The sequence below is a fragment of the Zalophus californianus genome, chromosome 9 (genome assembly GCF_009762305.2).
Source record: "Zalophus californianus isolate mZalCal1 chromosome 9, mZalCal1.pri.v2, whole genome shotgun sequence".
Taxonomy (NCBI): domain Eukaryota; kingdom Metazoa; phylum Chordata; class Mammalia; order Carnivora; family Otariidae; genus Zalophus; species Zalophus californianus.
This window is the reverse complement of record NC_045603.1, coordinates 29,489,665-29,500,700: the sequence shown is the minus strand read 5'-3', so window position 1 is coordinate 29,500,700 and position 11,036 is coordinate 29,489,665. Positions and strand designations below refer to the sequence as shown.

Sequence of the window (11,036 nt, the reverse complement as noted above, 5' to 3'; positions counted from 1 at the left end):
CCCTTTTTTTTTCTTTTTTTTTAAATCCTCTTCTTTCTTTTTTCAAACAACTTCTTATCAATTCCTTTTATAAAATTTTTAATAATTTTCATCTTTACAGTTATATTCCATCCCTTCATCATATTAACCCTTATTTTTGTACATATATTTTTCTTTCTTTAAAATTTTGGAAGGCACCTTCTTCTAACAGAGCAAAATACACCCAAAATCTATTCTGTGGCACTGATCTATGCCCCAGCCTGATCATATTTGATCATATTCTGTTTTTTTTTTGTTCTTTTTTTTGTTGTTGTTTTATTCTGTTTTTGTTTGTTTTTATCTTTTTTTTTTTCCTTTTTCTTTCTTTCCCTGGTTTCAGGTCTTTTCTGATTTATTTAGAGTATATTTTCTGGGGACATTGTTGCCCTGTTAGCATTTTGTTCTCTCATTCAGCTATTCTCCTCTGGACAAAATGACAAGATGGAAAAAAATCACCTCAACAAAAAGAACAAGAGGTACTACCAACTACCCAGGACCTACTCAATACAGACATTAGTATGATGTCGGACCTAGAGTTCAGAATCATGATTTTAAAGATACTAGCTGGGCTTGAAAAAGGCGTGGAAGTTATTAGAGAAACCCTTTCTGGAGAAATAAAAGAACTAAAAACTAACCAAGTCGAAATCAAAAAGGCTATTAATGGGCGGTAAATGGCGCTAGTGGCGGGAAAGTTGAGTGTTTGGTTAGCCCAGCCTCCGGGGTGATGTGTAGTGACTTCCGCAGGGCCGAGTCTGGGACAGAGCTCCTTGGCCGACTTGAAGGTAGAAGTTCCTTGAAAGAAATAGAACCATATCTGTTTGCTGATGAAGATTCATCTGTACATGGTGATATTCTTGAATTTCATGGTCCAGAGGGAACAGGAAAAACAGAATTGCTTTATCATTTAACAGCATGATGTATACTCCCAAAATCGGAAGGGGACTGGAAGTAGAAGTCTTATTTATTGACACAGATTATCACTTTGATATGCTTCGGCTGGTTACAATTCTCGAACATAGACTATCCCAGAGTTGTGAAGAAATGGTAAAATCCTGCCTCGGAAGGTTGCTTTTGGTGAACTGCAGTAGTAACACCCAGCTGCTCCTCATGCTGTACTCACTAGAAGCATGGTTTGTAGCTGCCCTTCCCTCTGCCTTCTGATCTTGGATAGCCTGTCCGCTTTTTACTGGATAGACCATGTCAATGGAGGAGAAAGTGTTAACCTACAGGAGTATACCCTGAAGAAATGTGCTCAGTTCTTAGAGAAGCTCGTAAATGAGTATCGCTTGGTTCTTTTTGCAACAACACAAAGTATAATACAGAAAACCTCAAACTGGACAAAAGGGCCTTCTTCTGCCTTGAACCATCCGAGTGAGGCAGATGCGGACTATAGACCCTATCTCTGTAAGGCATGGCAACAAGTAGTAAGGCATAGAATATTTTTCTCCAAACAAGAGGATTTTAAAACCAGCAACCAGTTTTCTTTGGTTTGACGTCATTTAAAAAGTAACAGTTTACAAAACCATATTTTTATTATTGGAGCAAGTGGCATTGAGTTTTGTTGATAGTATCATAAAATAGTGTTTTTCAGGATATTATGCAAAATTTAAAAAGTCCTTAATGGGCTAAAATGATTTGATTATAAAGCTTTAAACTCTGGGAGAATTAATATAAATGTTTCTACACAGAATGAATTTTTTTTTTTTTTTCCAGAACAGATTTCTTAAACTAGTACAGTAGAACTTTATTCTCTTCTTAGGTTGTTGAAGATAAATCAAACTGGTGGTAATAATTAAACTGTATATTAAGCTTGTTTTAAAACTAAATAAATAATCTACACATTGCAGCCTAAATAAAACGAACTTTAAAAAAAAGGCTATTAATGAGGTGCAATAAAAAACGGAGGCTCTAACTGCTAGGATAAATGAGGCAGAAGAGAGAATCAGTGATATAGAAGACCAAATGATGGAAAATAAAGAAGCTGAGAAAAAGAGAGATAAACAACTACTGGATCACAAGGGCAGAATCCAAGAGATAAGTGATACCATAAGATTAAACAACATTAGAATAATTGGAATCCCAGAAGAAGAAGAAAGAGAGAGAGGGGCAGAAGGTATATTGGAGCAAATTATAGCAGAGAACTTCCCTAATGTGGGGAAGGAAACAGGCATCAAAATCCAGGAGGCACAGAGAACCCCTCTCAAAATCAATAAAAATAAGTCAATGCCCCGACATCTAATAGTAAAACTTATGAGTCTCAGAGACAAAGAGAAAATCCTGAAAGCAGCTCGGGAGAAGAGATAGGTAACCTACAACAGTAGAAACATTAGATTGGCAACAGACCTATCCACAGAGACCTGGTAGGCCAGAAAGGACTGGCATGATATATTCAGAGCACTAAATGAGACAAATATGCAGCAAAGAATACTATATCCAGCTAGGCTATCATTGAAAATTGAAGGAGAGATAAAAAGCTTCCAGGACAAACAAAAACTAAAGGAATTTGCAAACACGAAACCAGCCCTCCAAGAAATATTGAAAGGGGTCTTCTAAGCAAAGAGAGAGCCTAAAAGCAACAGAGACCAGAAGGGAACACAGACAATATACAGTCACAGTCACCTTACAGACAATACAATGGCACTAAATTCATATCTTTCAATAGTTACACTGAAGGTAAATGGGCTAAATGTGCCAATCAAAAGACATAGGCTATCAGATTGGATTAAAAAACAAGACCCATTGATATGCTGTCTGCAAGAGACTCATTTTAGACCCAAAGACATCCCCAGATTAAAAGTGAGGGGGTGGAAAACCAGTTACCATGCTAATGGACACCAAAAGAAAGCTGGGGTGGCAATTCTTATATCAGACAAATTAGATTTTAAACCAAAGACTGTAATAAGAGATGAGGAAGGACACTATATCTTACTTAAAGGGTCTATCCAACAAGAGGATCTAACAATTGTAAATATCTATGCCCCTAACATGGGAGCAGCCAATTATATAAGCCAATTAATAACAAAAGCAAAGAAAACCATTAACAACAATACAATAATGGTGGGGGACATTAACACCCCCCTGACTGAAATCGACAGATCATCAAAGCAAAAGATCAACAAGGAAATAAAGACTTTAAATGACACACTGGACCAGGTGGACTTCACAGACATATTCAGAACATTCCATCCCAAAGCAATGGAATACACATTCTTCTCTAGTGCCCATGGAACATTCTCCAGAATAGATCACATCCTAGGTCACAAATCAGGTCTCAACTGGTACCAAAAGATTGGAATCATTCCCTGCATATTTTCAGAGCACAATGCTTTGAAATTAGAACTCAATCACAAGAGGAAGGTCAGAAAGAACTCAAATACATGGAGGCTAATAGCATCCTACTAAAGTATGAATGGGTTACCCAGGAAATTAAAGAAGAATTAAAAAATTCATGGAAACCAATGAAAATGAAAACACAACTGTTCAAAATCTTTGGGATGCAGCAAAGGCAGTCCTAAGAGGAAAGTATATAGCAATACAAGCCTTTCTCAAGAAACAAGAAAGGTCTCAAATACACAACCTAACCCTACACCTAAAGGAGCTAGAGAAAAAACAGCAAATAAAGCCTAAACCCAGCAGGAGAAGAGAAATAATAAAGATCAGAGCAGAAATCAATGAACTAGAAACCAAAAGAACAGTAGAACAGATCAACGAAACTAGGAGCTGGTTCTTTGAAAGAATGAACAAGATTGATAAACCCCTGGCCAGACTTATCAAAAAGAAAAGAGAAAGGACCCAAATAAATAAAATCATGAATGAAAGAGGAGAGATCACAACCAACACGAAAGAAATACAAACGATTTTAAGAGCATATTATGAGCAACTTTATGCCAGCAAATTGGATAACCTGGAAGAAATGGATGCATTCTTAGAGATGTATCAACTACCAAAACTGAACCAAGAAGAAATAGAAAACCTGAACAGACCTATAACCACTAATGAAATTGCAGCAGTCATCAAAAATCTCCCAAGAAACAAAAGCCCAGGGCCAGATGGCTTCCCAGGGGAATTCTATCAGACATTTAAAGAAGAATTAATACCTATTCTCCTGAAACTGTTCCAAAAAATAGAAATGGAAGGAAAACTTCCAAATTCATTTTATGAGGCCACCATTACCTTGATCCCCAAACCAGACAAAGACCCCATCAAAAAGGAGAATTACAGACCAATATCCTTGATGAACATGGATGCAAAAATTCTCACCAAAATACTAGCCAATAGGATCCAACAGTACATTAAAAGGATTATTCACCACGACCAAGTGGGATTTATCCCTGGGCTGCAAGGTTGGTTCAACATCTGCAAATCAATAAATGTGATACAATACATTAACAAAAGAAAGAACAAGAATCATACGATCCTCTCAATCAATGCAGAAAAAGCATTTGACAAGTAGAGCATCCTTTCTTGATCAAAACTCTTCAGAGTATAGGGATAGAGGGTACATACCTCAATATCATAAAAGCCATCTATGAAAAACCTACAGCGAATATCATTCTCAATGGGGAAAAACTGAGAGCTTTCCCCCTAAGGTCAGGAACGCAGCAGGGATGTCCACTATCACCACTGCTAGTCAACATAGTATTAGACATCCTAGCCACAGCAATCAGACGACAAAAAGAAATCAAAGGCATCCAAATCGGCAAAGAAGAAGTCAAACTCTCACTCTTTGCAGATGATATGATACTGTGTGTGGAAAACCCAAAAGACTCCACCCCAAAACTGCTAGAACTCATACAGGAATTCAGTAAAGTGGCAGGATTTAAAATCAATGGACAGAAATCAGTGGCATTCCTATGCATCAACAACAAGACAGAAGAAAGAGAAATTAAGGAGTTGATCCTATTTACAATTGTACCCAAAACCATAAGATACCTGGGGATAAACCTAACCAAAGAGGCAAAGGATCTGTGCTCAGAAAACTATAAAGTACTCATGAAAGAATTTGAGGAAGACACAAAGAAATGGAAAAACATTCCATGCTCATGGATTGGAAGAACAAATATTGTGAAGATGCCAATGCTACCTAGAGCAATCTACACATTCAAAGCAATCCCCATCAAAATACCATCCACTTTTTTCAAAGAAATGGAACAAATAATTCTAAAATTTGTATGGAACCAGAAAAGACCCCGGATAGCCAGAGGAATGTTGAAAAAGAAAAGCCAAGCTGGCAGCATCACAATTCCGGACTTCCAGCTCTATTACAAAGCTGTCATCATCAAGACAGTATGGTACTGGCACAAAAACAGACACATAGATCAGTGGAACAGAAGAGAGAGCCTACAAATGGACCCTTAACTCTATGGTCAACTAATCTTTGACAAAGCAGGAAAGAATGTCCAGTGGAATAAAGACAGTCTCTTCAACAAATGGTGTTGGGAAAATTGGACAGCCACATGCAGAAGAATGAAACTGGACCACTTCCTTACACCACACACAAAAATAGACTCGAAATGGTTGAAAGATCTAAATGTGAGACAGGAGTCCATCAAAATCCTAAAGGAGAACACAGGCAGCAACCTCTTCGACCTCAGCCACAGCAACTTCTTCCTAGAAACATCGCCAAAGGCAAGGAAAGCAAGGGCAAAAATGAACTATTGGGACTTCATCAAGATAAAAAGCTTTTGCATAGCAAAGGAAATAGTCAACAAAACCAAAAGACAACCAACAGAATGGGAGAAGATATTTGCAGATGAAATATCAGATAAAGGGCTAGTATCCAAAATCTATAAAGAACTTATCAAACTCAACACTCAAAGAACAAATAATCCAATCTAGAAATGGGCAGAAGACATGAACAGACATTTTTCCATAGAAGACATCCAGATGTCCAACAGATGGCCAACAGACACATGAAAAAGTGCTCAACATCGCTCAGCATCAGGGAAATCCAAATCAAAACTCCATGAGATACCACCTCACACCAGTCAGAATGGTAAAATTAACAAGTCAGGAAACGACAGACGTTGGCGGGATGTGGATAAAGGGGAACCCTCCTATACTGCTGGTGGGAATGCAAGCTGGTGCAACCACTCTGGAAAACAGTATGAAGTTTCCTCAAAAAGTTGAAAATAGAGCTGCCATATGATCCAGCAATTGCAATACTGGGTATTTACCCCAAAGATACAAATGTAGGGATCCAATGGCGTACGTGCACCCCGATTTTAGCAGCAATGTCCACAATAGCCAAACTGTGGAAAGAGCCAATATGTCCATCGATGGATGAATGGATAAAGAAGAAGTGGTATATATATACAATGGAATATTATGCAACCCTCAAAAGGCATGAGATCTTGCCATTTGCAATGACGTGGATGGAACCGGAGGGTGTTATGCTGAGCGAAATAAGTCAATCAGAGAAAGACTTGTATCATATGACCTCACTGATATGGGGAATTCTTAATCTCAGGAAACAAACAGGGTTGGTTGCTGGAGTGGGGTGGGGGAGGGATGGGGTGGCTGGGTGATCGACATTGGGGAGGGTATGTGCTATGGTGAGCGCTGTGTATTGTGTGAGACTGTTGAATCACAGATCTGTACCTCTAAAACAAATAATGCAATATATGTTAAGAAAAAAAGAAAGAAGATAGCAGGAGGGGAAGAATGAAGCGGGGGAAATCGGAGGGGGAGATGAACCATGAGAGACGATGGACTCTGAAAAACAAACTGAAGGTTCTAGAGGGGAGGGGGGTGGGAGGATGGGTTAGCCTGGTGATGGGTATTGGGGAGGGTACATTCTGCATGGAGCACTGGGTGTTATGCACAAACAATGAATCATGGAATGCTACATCAAAAACTAATGATGTAATGTATCGTGACTAATATTCCAATAAAAAATTTAAAAAAGTCAATTCTATTTCTATACACCTACATATCTATATTTTTATAAGCCAGTGGAGAACAATGGCACAAATATGACAAAATGCACGTTACCCCATAACTTGTTTCTACTTAAGAACTTTGTGCGTAGAAAAATCACTTGACAAAGCACAGCATGCTTTCTTGATAAAAACCTTCAACAAAGTAGGGATAAATGGAATATACCTCAACATCATGATGGCCATATTTGAAAGACTTACAGCTAATATTATCTCAATGTGGAAAAACTGAGAGCCTTTCCCCTACAGTCAGGAACCAGATAAGGATGTCCACTCTCACCAGATCTGTACTCTGGAGACTATAGAACACTTATGAAAGAAATCAAAGAAGACACAAAGTAATGGAAAAGCATCCATGCTCACTTTTAGAATGTCTATACTACCCAAAGCAATCTACACATTTAATGTAATCCTTATCAAAATACCACCCAGCATTTTTTGCAAAGGTAGAACAAATAATCCTAAAATCTGTATAGAACCACAAAATACCCCAAATAGCCAAAGCAATTCTGAAAAAGAAAAACTAAACTGGAGGCATCACAATTCCAGATTTCAAGATATATTACAAAGCTGTAGTCATCAAGATAGTATGATACTGGCACAAAAACAGACACATAGATTAATGGAACAGAATAGAAAACCCAGGAATGGACCTGCAACTATATGGTCAACTAATCTTCAACAAAGCAAGAAAGAATATTCAATGTTAAAAGACAGTCTCTTCAACAAATGGTGTTGGGAAAACTGAACAGCAACATGCAGAAGAATGAAACTGGACCACTTTCTTATGCTACACACAAAAATAGATTCAAAATAGATTAAAGACCTAAATATGAGATAGGAAACCATCAAAATCCTAGAGGTAAACCCAGGCAGAAAACTCTTTGACTGCAGCTGTACCAGCTTCTTACTAGACACATCGCCAGAAGCAAGGAAAACAAAAGCAAAGATGAACTATTGGGACTTCATCAACATAAAAAGCTTCTGCACAGTGAAGGAAACAATCAACACAACTAAAAAGCAGCTTATGGAATGGGAGAAGATATTTGCAAACAAATCTGATAAAGAGTATCCAAAATTTATAAAGAACTTATCAAACTCAACACCCAAAAATCAATCCAGTTAAGAAATGGACAGAAGACATGAACAGATACTTTTCCAAAGAAGACATACAGATGGCTAACAGACACAGGAAAAGATGCTCAACGTCACTCATCATCAGGGAAATACAAATCAAAACCATGATGAAATACCACCTCACACCTTTCAGAATGGCTAAAATTAACACAAAAACGAGGTATTGGCGAGGATGCAGAGAAAGGGGAACACTCTTGCCCTGTTGGTGGCAATGCAACTGGCGCAGCCAGTCTGGAGAACAGTATGGAGGTTCCTCAAAAAGTTAAAAATAGAACTACCCTAGGATCTAGCAATTGCACTACTAGGTATTTACCCAAAGGATACAAAAATGTAAATTGAAAGGGGTACACGCACCCTGATGTTTATAGCAGCGTTATCAGCAATAGCCAAACTATGGAGAGAGCCCAAATGTCCATTGACTGATGAATGGATAAAGAAGATGTGAGATATATATACACAACGGGATATTACTCAGCCATCAGAAAAAAAAAAAGAAAGAAAGAAATCTTGTCATTTGCCACAATGTGGATGGAGCTAGAGCATATTATGCTTAGTGAAATAAGGCAGTCAGAGAAAGACAAATGCCGTATGATCTCACTCATATGTAGAATTTAAGAAAGAAAACAGATGGAAGAAAAGAAAGAGAACAGATGAACATATGGGAAAGGGGAAAAGAAAAAAAGGAGAGAGGGAAACAAACCATAAGAGACTCTTAACAATAGAGAACAAACAGGGTTGTGGAGGAAGGTGGGTGGGGGATGGGCTAGATGTGCAATGGGTATTAGAGAGGGCACTTGTGATGAGCCCTGGGTATTGTATGTATGTGATCAATCACTGAATTCAACTCCAGAAACCAATATAGCACTGTATGTTAACTAATTAAATTTAATTAAAAAAATACCTTCATGCATAAAATGTTGTGGAGACTAATATAATGAATGCCCATTTAACCCTTCAACTCAGCTTAAGATACAGTATTTTACAGATTCAGCTGAATCTCATGTTATATTTCTCCCAAATCCTATTTTATTCGTTCTCAGAGTTTATCACTATTTTATATTTAGAATTTCCATTCCCACATTTTTTAAAATAAATGCACATATAAATGTTTAACCACAAATAACAAATTGTATTGTTTTTATTTAATTTTTGTTAAAGATTTTATTTATTTATTTAGGAGAGAGACACAGTGAGAGAGGGAACACAAGCAGAGGGAGTGGGAGAGGGAGAAGCAGGCTTCCCACTGAGCAGGGAGCCCGATGCGGGGCTCGATCCCAGGACCCTGGGATCATGACCTGAGCCGAAGGCACATGCTTAATGACAGCCACCCAGGTGCCCCTGTATTGTTTTACCTGTTATAAAAAATGTATATAAATAACATGCTGAATTTATCCTTCTGCAGATAGTTTTTTTTTTACTCAATATTATGTGAGCCAGTTTCATTGATATTTATACAGGTGGTTTTAGTATAAGTGTCCTCCAAGTTATATATATATATATTTCATGGTATACTCCAAATTATACATCTATTCTGTAAATGAGCTTTAAGTTTGTTTCCAATTTTTACTACTGGAAACAGTGCTGCAATGGACACTCTTTTACATATCTTATTGTGTGCATGGATAAGATGTTTCTCTATAGTAGTTTCTCTACAGTAGTCATTCTCAGAGCCAGCAGCATCACTTGAGATGTATCACTTGAGAACTTTCTAGAAATGGAAATTCTTATGGCCCACCCCAGCCCTACCGAATTAGAAACTCTGGTGGTAGGGACAGCAATCTGTGTTTTAGCGTGATCTCCAGCTGATTTTGATAGGGGTTAAATTTGCTGACTCCTACTTGAGAGACTATATCCAGGTGTGAAATTACTACATCAAAGCATATGCACGTGCTCATCAACTATATGTTATACAGTTCTCGAGTTATTGGTACTACATTTGCTCTGTATCATCTCCAACATATTAAAAAATTCATATTAGAAATCTAGTGTATGTGAAATGGCATTTCTTTTATATTTCTCTGATTATAAGTAAAGTAGAACATTTTTCATATATGTGTTTGTCACGTACGTATTTCATATATTAGTTTATTGATGTTTTGTCTTATGCAGATTATTCATTCATATTATTTGCCACATATTTTTAAAGCTGGGGCTTTTGTCTTCTTCTAACTGATTTATGAGATTTCTTGTATAATTTGGGTACTAATATATATTCAGTTATTTGTGTTACGTATATCTTTTCTTAGTGTCTTGTCTTTTCTTTTTGCTAGTGGCATATTTTGCTATTAAATTGAGTTTCTCACTCTATCCCATTCATTTTCTTCTAAGCCAAAACATGTAGATCTAACGTGCTTTCTGAGTATAATGATGTGAATTTATTGAACCATTCTCTTATTGATAGATGTATCAGTCAATAGCCCAGTTAGAACCAAATGGCATATTCAAGCTGAAGATAATTTAATAAAATGACTATTTAAAAAGCAGTTAGGAAAGATTATAACAACAACAAAGGGCTGGTAACACCAGGGAACCACTAACACCAAACCACCCCCCCCCCCCAGAACCAGAATGGACAATAGAAGGGAGTAGATACTAGAATTCAGAGAGAGCAGCCCGAAGATTAATTCTTGACAGGAGTTGTGGCCTTTGTCGAGGGTTTTAACCAATTCATGGAAACCTAGCAGGGAATGAGGTTGGGGAATAAAACCCCAGGCTTACACCCCTCTCTTCCTTCCCCTCACTATTTAAATCTGAGTGGAAAAGTCTGTCAGAATGTAAGAAATCCCTGATGCAATTCTCACAGATCAGCCTCCCAGGTCATCAAACAAGAAGGATGGAGAATGACACTGATTTTCAAAAAGCACATGAGCCATCCAGTCTGAATTTTATTTTTCATTATATAAACAATGTTGCAGTAAGCATTCTTGTTTATGTATACAATGT

At 37.5% G+C, this 11,036-nt stretch overlaps 1 pseudogene; it reads left to right on the top strand.

Annotated features, from left to right (window-relative positions):
- The first annotated feature begins 742 nt into the window (after positions 1 to 742).
- Positions 743 to 1,583, top strand: LOC113923155 (annotated as a pseudogene).
- Positions 1,584 to 11,036: the final 9,453 nt, after the last annotated feature.